The sequence below is a fragment of the Microtus pennsylvanicus genome, chromosome 11 (assembly GCF_037038515.1).
Source record: "Microtus pennsylvanicus isolate mMicPen1 chromosome 11, mMicPen1.hap1, whole genome shotgun sequence".
NCBI lineage: Eukaryota > Metazoa > Chordata > Mammalia > Rodentia > Cricetidae > Microtus > Microtus pennsylvanicus.
Genome location: NC_134589.1, coordinates 68,777,027 through 68,782,836, shown reverse-complemented (window position 1 = coordinate 68,782,836; position 5,810 = coordinate 68,777,027). Strand labels below are relative to the sequence as shown.

At 47.6% G+C, this 5,810-nt stretch overlaps 1 pseudogene; it reads right to left on the bottom strand.

Moving 5' to 3' along the window:
* Window positions 1-5,033: 5,033 nt before the first annotated feature.
* Window positions 5,034-5,601, bottom strand: LOC142859431 (large ribosomal subunit protein eL19-like; annotated as a pseudogene).
* Between the last annotated feature and the right edge of the window lie 209 nt (window positions 5,602-5,810).

Genomic DNA, 5,810 nt, shown 5'->3' with positions numbered 1-5,810 from the left:
TGCTGAGGTGGAGGAAACAGGACAGCAAAGGTTGGCTTGTTTCTTCCCAGTCACTCTTGTGAAGGGAGCAGCAGGCAAGGGTACAGAGGAAAATTATTAGGAGATACAGCAAGTTTTCAATTTGGAAATGGCTGGAGAAGAGGAGTGCCAATCACCGCCTCTCTGGGCCAAGGGTTCTAGGAGAGATTTTAAGTGGCACACACATGGTGTTAAAATATTCATATGAAAAGTCAAGGATTCAGTTCACACCGCTAGTGTTTGCCGTGAGGCTTGATATTTGGAAACAGCTGGATTGTCATCAGAATTTATCATCTGCCCAGATGCTTGAGAGTCCTACCACGGGACCAGCCGTAATGCACAGACAGAAACTGAAACTGATTTATTCTTTCCCAGATAACTGCAATCAACTTGCAAGTTGTCAATAACTATAATCCACCATCAGGTATTTCTTGATCTCTTATACGAGGTATATGCATGGTGCAGGTGACATAAGCCGTGCTGTTTTCCTTAAGGAAAGAGGCATCTTGCTTCAGAAACAAGCCCAGTAAGCACAGTCTAATTCAAACCTAGCTCTTTCCTTGTCCTAACTGTGAGGTCCTTCCTGGGCTTACGACAGGATTTGGGAATGGCTGGGAAGCTGGCAGGTCTTCTTGGAGAAGGATGATTAGATCGTTATCTGATGTTAAGAAGGAAGTGAAGATGGAAGGGAGAAGGGGTCCTTTTGTGCAAGAGGAAGGAGATGGGTGTGTTCTTGGGAGGGAAGATGACTTGGAGGAGGAAACCTTGGGGGAAGTTTTACTGGTGGTGAGAATAATGAAACCATTGCCTGCCAAGCTGTGGGTTGAACTTGGGGAAGGAGGAGGAGTAGGCAAGAGATGTAAAATAGAATCTTGGGTCCTCAAGCAAAGTTTCCCTTTTATTGAGAGGCCGCCAGAGTGAGCAAGTTAATGCAGAACATCTTCCCACCTGGATGCCCAGCCCAGCATGTGCTCCCGGGAGATGGAATGAGTGGTGGCATTCACACCCACAGCTGTGCCTGGATTCCCTGAGACTGTCATCTGAAGATTGCCAGTAGGAGCTGCTGCTAGACTGACTCCTCTCAAGTATCGTGTTCTGAATAGAGTTAACCACTGTGCAGTTTAGGAGTTAGTTTGCTATGGCCGAGGGCTTTCTGCCTTAGGGGGATGGTGCTCCTGGGGCCTGTTTTCATAAGGGAGGGGGTGGCCCAGGGTGGGCTCTGAAGAAGTACTTCAGTACAGGAGTCAAGGGCTGATTAGAGACATGGGGGGATGGGCAGAGCTAACAGGGAGGGCCGCCCCAAGGAGAAGAAGGTTGAGAGATTGGGTGGAGAGTAGAGGGAAGTCCTAAGAACCATGTGCAGGGCAGATGGTAAGCAGGTGGTCCTGATGTGGAACAAGGACATCAATACTCTTCATGGCCAGGGCTCTTGTGATGCCAAGTGGGTACTTTCAACTTGACAGAATGTAGATTCCCTGAGAGATATAGACTCCCTGAGCGATATACCGCTGGGTGTATCTGTGGGAGACAGTCTTGATGCTAACTGAAGTAGGAAAGCCCATCTTGATTTGGGTGGGACCATTCCATAGGCAAGAGTCATGTCCAAAGTGGAGAAGGTGAGCTGGGCAGCAGCATTCATTCATTGCTCTTTCTTCTTACGGTGGGCACAATGCAGCCAGCTGCTTCAAGATCCTGCTTCCTCGACTTCCCTGCTGCTGTGAGCAAAACAAACAAACAAACCAATGACCTCTTTCTTCCTTAAGTTGATTTTTGTTAGAGTGTTCAATCACAGCAACAGGAAAGTGAGTGGTTGATTTTTGTTAGAGTGTTCAATCACAGCAACAGGAAAGTGAGTTGGCTGCTACTCAAACCCAGGAGCCAAAAAGACAAAGCCCTGAAAGAGGCTGTCAAATTGAGGACCTCTACCCCTCTAGCTTGGGGCTAAGATTGTGACATTATAGGCCCTATCTGGGGATAAACAGAAAGTGAAGGAAAGCCAGTAATCCAGTTCAGATTTCAGCCCTGGGCCCTGCACCAGTTCCTATCAGTCACCTATTTACCCACGAAGTCAGAGTAATTGTGTTTAGAAAAAAGGAGTCCCATAAGAGACCTACTTATCCCCCTTGAAGGTTAATTCAGGCATCTGGCTTTTGTGTGAGCTCTGCCCTCTCCACTGTCTTCAGAAGGACTAAGAGGGGAGAGGCAGAGAGGGATGGCTGCTCCCAGCTAAGTCTTAAAGCATTTCAAGTCAATGACAAAGCACAAAACCCTTTGTTGTAAAGAGAACTGATTGTCCCCAAGAGCCATTCTCTTCTTGAGAGCCATCAGTGTTTATCAAGGCACACTTTTTCATGGTCAGATCTGGCCATTTCTTGAGTTTTAGCCAATGGGAATCAAGGACAGCAATGGGAGCTCTTCTAGGACGTTCTCTGAGCAACCGTGCCTTCTCTCCCCCCACCTCTTTCCTTCCATTTTTCATCTGAAAATGGTGGTGGTGGAACATCTGAGGCCCTGAGAGGGTGTGGCATTCAAGAGTCAGAACCCTGACCCCATATAACCACTGTATCAGCCTGGACAGATAAGGCACACATTGTCATGCAGGGTTTTAATGTTCTCTTAATGGTGGCTACAATTATTTTGGATCTGTCTTCTCAGAGACTACATCTAGATCCTCACTATTTTTAGTTTTGAGAGTTGAATGTATTCAGTTGGAGAATGGAAAAGGCATGCAACAAGACACCCAAAGGTTTTGAACACTTGAAAATATTTGAGTCTGCAGGGCTGGGGAAATGGCTCTGTGGATAAAGCACTTGCCCAGAAGCATGAGGATCTGAGTTTGATCCCTGGTACCCATGTAAAAATCCCGGCCTGGTGGTATGAACTTGGAATTCAATTTCTGGGAAGGCAGAGACAGGCAGATCCTGGGCTCTCACTGGACATCCAGCATAGCCTGATTGTTGAAGCCCAGGTCCCAGTGTGAGACCAACTCTCAAAAGGCAAGATAGGCAACTTCTGAAGAAAGACACTCAAGACATCATGAACACACACAAACCCTTGCACTGTGTGTGCACATCCCCATGCACACAAAAGAAAGCCTTTGAATGTGTTGTTTGCTATATTCCTCAGTGAATTGAGGCATGAAAGACTTTGCAAACCTGCAAATTCACAGAGAGTTTTGAAAAACATGCGTTCTGGATGCCCATCACGCCTCAGTATGTACCTGTTGTGAGTCCTTCTACCTGATGGCCCCCCTACCCTGCTAGAAGGGTTCATCAGCTCTTGCTGATGAAATATAAACTCTAAGAGACAGATTTAGCTACTCATGGCTTTATCATCACACAGAAAGGAAGACCCAGCAGGAATAATGTCATCAGTAAATGCTTCTTGAGCTTCTAGACAGCTGGCCCTCTGTCTTCAGGCTCAAACCTTGTGTCCCAGCCTCTGAGCTCTCCCTGTGATGGTATCTTGACGGGACATAGAAGCAGCTAGGGAACCTGCCTCTGGGCACATCTTTAAGGGCATCTCTGGATATGTTTAACTGATGAGGAAAGGCCCACTCTAAATGAAAAGGCAGAAGCTGGCTGAATGTAACCTTTCATCTCTCTGCTTCCCAATGGTGGCTGCAGCCAGTTACATCTCCATGATGGACCAAATCCCTTCAAAACAGGAGCTCCAGAAAGTCTTCCTCCCTTAAACGGCTTTTTTCCCCCCAAGTATTTGGTCACAGCAAGGGAAATAGATAATAACTCTCCCTGTTCCTGGTCTGGCCCTTCCCATTGCCTTTCTCCATCCCCCTGTTGCCCACACTCCCCCACACAACTGGTGCCCCTCAATCCAGCAAATACCCCAGCCTACTGTAAGATAGTGACACACAACTGTAGCGGCTTTCTCGTTCCCAGTTCCCCTGCTGTGCCCTGAGCTCCCAGCCTGTGGTGCCATCGCTTCTGTCAGGCTGCTGCGTGTTCTGTGTGCACTCATACAGCTGTCCCCAAGGCCTTCAGCGGTCAACTTACTTTCTCATTCTCTCCGGCTCATCTTCCCACCCACCTTCTGTGCAGGATTGCTGCCATAGAGGTCACAGTGCCTCTGCTTCTATGGCTGCCTGAAGCCAGAGAGAGGATTGCCTACATCTCAGTTTCTGATGTGTGGATGTGAGGGGAGACGTCGATGGGGAAAACGAATGGCACAGAGACCCAGGTTTCATGCTATCCTTGGGTCTCTGCTAATTTTCTGCTGCTACAGAAGAAAAGAAAAATTAAGATACCCTGACAAAAACCACCTAGGGGAGGATGGGCTTATTCTGGCTCACAGTTCAGAGAGGGCATTATCTAGCATTAATGTGGGGAAGGCATGGTGGGCAAGAAACAGAGAACAAGCAGGAAGTAGAGCCAGGCCATAGATCATCAAATGCCTCCCACCCCCCATGATCTACTTCTCATGAGGCTCCACCTCTTAAAGGGTCCACCACCACCTCAAACAGTTCCACCAGAGGGGACCAAGTGTTCAAACATATGAGCATATGGAGGTCATTTGACACTTGAATAATAGTACTTTGTGCTTTTTGTTTGCTTGTTTTATTTTGTTAACTGATCCTCGTGATGCTGTGGGATAATGCTCTTGTACACTGTGAAGATTTGTCACCTGTATTGGTTTAATAAAATGCTGATTGGCCAGTAGCCAGGCAGGGAATATAGGCAGGGCAACCAGACTAGGAGAATTCTGGGAAGAGGAAAGGCAGAGATGCAGTCAGCAGCCAAATGCAGAGGAAGCAGGATGAGAATGCTGCACTGATAAAAGGCACCAAACCATGTGACTAAACATAGGCAAGAATTATGGTTTAAGTAGTAAGAGGTAGTTAGTAATGAGGCTGAATAATAGGCCGAACAGTTTAGAATTAATATAAGCCTCTGTGTGTTTCTTTGGGACTGAATGACTGTCGAACTGGGTAGGACAGAAACTTCAGTCAACAATGTGAGACCCCAGCCAGGCCACTGTGGACAGACACAAGGGAAGCTTTATTTCCTGGCCTCTTCCTCCTTGGACAGAGTCTTGATGATCTCCTCATTCTTGGCCTGGAGGTGCCACCTCTTGGCACTTTCCTGCTTCCTAAGTATTAGACTGGTGGACCTCAGCCTGGTCAGCCAGGAGCTTCTTGTGGACCTGTCTGCCTTCAGTTTGTGGGTATGCTCCATGAGACTCTGATTATTTTTTAATGCATTCCCTTTGACCTTCAAGTACAAGCTATGATACAGGTGGCGGTCAATCTCAGATTCATCTTCTGAGAAGCCAACATAGGACTTGCATCCTTCTCAGCCAGCTCACCTTCTCAGGCCTGGGAGCACCCTTGCTCTTCCCTGTGTCTATGTGCTTGCCCTTCTGTTGAGCCAAGGTGTTTTCCTGGCATTGAGCCCAGGAATGGACAGTCACAGGCTTCTGGATGATCAGCCCATCTTTGGCCAACTTCTGGATCTGCTGACGGAAGTTGGTATTGGCGATTTCGTTGGTCTCATTGGCGTCCAACCAGGCCTTCTTTATACCATGGTGGTGGACACTAGAAGCAAGCCTCTTCTGAAGCCTGGACATATTCACGGCTACAGATGCACCTAGTAGTTTTGAGCAAGTTATTTCCTTTATCCCTTTGACCTTAGTCTTTCTGAGTGTGATGTGGAGACAGCAGTGTTTCTGCTGCTCGTCTCCTGTGGCCCTGTGACAGTCTCCTGTGGCCCTGAGGGAGCATGATTGGGTATAACCCTCTACATGCCTGTGGCCATGCATATCATATCCCTGAGTCA